This window comes from Bos grunniens, chromosome 29 (assembly GCF_055505025.1).
Source record: "Bos grunniens cultivar Pamir isolate PY7600 chromosome 29, Bosgru_T2T1.0, whole genome shotgun sequence".
Classification (NCBI taxonomy): domain Eukaryota; kingdom Metazoa; phylum Chordata; class Mammalia; order Artiodactyla; family Bovidae; genus Bos; species Bos grunniens.
Genome location: NC_141193.1, coordinates 44,385,960 through 44,388,309, shown reverse-complemented (window position 1 = coordinate 44,388,309; position 2,350 = coordinate 44,385,960). Strand labels below are relative to the sequence as shown.

At 38.4% G+C, this 2,350-nt stretch overlaps 1 long non-coding RNA gene across 1 annotated transcript; it reads left to right on the top strand.

The window, feature by feature from the left end:
* Window positions 1–662: 662 nt before the first annotated feature.
* LOC147342573 (uncharacterized) lies at window positions 663–1,602 on the top strand. The gene is made up of 2 exons (XR_015157448.1): window positions 663–997; window positions 1,378–1,602. It is a non-coding gene; the product is annotated as an uncharacterized LOC147342573 (long non-coding RNA).
* Window positions 1,603–2,350: the final 748 nt, after the last annotated feature.

The window sequence follows — 2,350 nt, the reverse complement described above, 5'->3', positions numbered from 1 at the left end:
AAAAATACGTGAGTACTATGTACCAGAATTATTGAGGGTGCTAGGATTGTAGCAGAGAAATAGGATTTGGAGTCTATTGTCTAATAAAGATAGTTTTCTAGTAGTAATATATACAGTAATAAATGTCAGTTATCTGTAGAATCTGTATTAACTGTCTTCTCAAAGCTAGATGAGGTAGTCATAGGTCTACACCAATTATGCACAAGTTGTAAATGAGAAAACTAAGGCACAAAGAGAAGTCAGATAACTTCCTCAAGATCAAAATATTAATAGTTGGTGAGTAGCAGAACTATGCTTCAAACTTAGGCAGTGTGATACAAGTTCTTGTTCACCTCTAAGCTATCGCTGAGAATCTAAGTGATTCTCAAGCTGCAGCTATCTGAGGATCCTTTGAAAGGGTTAAAACATAAGATACTGGGGAACTGATTCAGTAGGTATGGCTGGGAGTCAAGAATCTACATTTCTAGCAAATTCCAAAGAGATGCATATGCATCTGGTCATTTTCTTTTTTTTTTTTGTTTTTTTTGTTTTTTGTTTTTTAAAAGCAATATTTTTAGAATCTTCAGTGGCTGCTTCCACCATGGTTTCCCCTCAGACAAATGAAGTGTAAGTAAGAAAGATTTGAATTACGTTAACTATGGCTTTTCCCCCTCCATCACATAGGAAACATTTACTCTACCCTTTTTTAGCCATAGTTGCTAAGAGCCTCTCTGCTGATGGTCTTTCTGCCATAGTATGTCCTAAAGTAAAGCTATGTACCTCATTCTAGGAATAACAAGTACCCTACTCTGACAGCTGATGGCTGTTTTATAACCACAACCATGTTAAACAGGTTTGACTTCAGTTTTCTTTCTCTTTACAGAATCTGAGCCAGTCACCATAAATATCCGAGACCTACTTTCCTGTTCTAATTTTGCAGTGCAACACAGATATCTGTTTGAAGAAGACAATCTTGCACGGGCTACACAAAAAGTTTTCCATTCGACAAAATCCTCAGGTAATTCCAAGTAAAATATTACTATTAGGTAGCTTGCTATCAAGCCTCTCAACTTGCCAACAAACTCAGCTTAAGGGAGGACAGGAAAGGAGCAAGTAGGCGGTAGGTGGGGTGGGGAAGAGAAGAACTTAAGAAAAAGGAGAACTAAAAAAATAAATGAGAAGAAACTGCAGCAACCTTCCCGCAGTCCACAATAAAAGCCACTTCAGCAGTGGACACATATACAGCTCTTTGCTATTATCTACTGGATCTTGCCACGTGGAAGAAGTTGAACATTGCTTTCATTATGGTTTCCTCCATGTGCTGATTCAGTCCTATCACAGTGTGTCTGCAAAGTCTGGTGGGTTATAGAGGTGAACACTTTCCATCTGCTTTCTTAGGAAGTCCTTTGGAAGAAAAACAGGATCAATGCAAATGTGAAAACCTTATAATGTTCCAGAACCTTGCAAATGAAGAAGTAAGAAAATTAACGCAGCGCTATATCCTTTTCTAATGTTACGCCTCTGTATGGAATGCAAAGAATACTATCAAAACCTCAAACATTTCTATATATGGGTATATCTCAAATGAAGTCACTTCTATAAAGTCAAGAATAGTGAACTCCAGGAAAAGCTATTTCTTAAGCAGTCTGACAGGTGCTTGAGAACCGAGGGCAAGCCAAACTGCTGACACGGGTCAAGCTATCTGTGGTTGGTTCTAGGAGGCTGATCAGTAAGGCCAGTTAGCCAGTCAGTACGCAAAGTAAAGAAAAAACATGTTTACTTAATTCCCTCTCTGCTGGGAGGAAATGAAAGATAAATCTGAAGTGCATCAAAGATACAGTACATGTAGGCAAAGATAGAGATACAAATCTGAAGTGCATCAGAGATACAGTACGTGTAGGCAAAGAATGCTGTAGAACGAAGAGGTTTCAAATTCTACCTAAATTCCAAACCTCTCCTTTGGCCCCAAGCCACCCTGCAGCCACATTTGGTCAGTGCGTAGTTTCTAGAGGACTGGGGTTGGGATTTTTTCATTTGGCAGCAGAGAGATTTTATATCAGCACTCTAAGATGAAACATTCTACCTAGGGAACAGCAGGATCCAGTGACTCATTAAAATAGTATTACAAATAAAAGGAATGCTTTGGGATGGTGGAGAAATGAGATTCAGTGCTTTTATGCACTGAACACTCTGCCAACTGTTCTGAACTTAAAACTATAGTAAGCTTACTAAAACTGCCCGATATCTAGCTCAACATATATCAACTAAAGGGAAATGGTTTAATTCTGAACTATTTCTGTGCCAGTGGGTTTATAAAGAACAGCTTATAGCCATTTTCTTCCTGAAAACTGGAAATATGCTTCATAAAGGA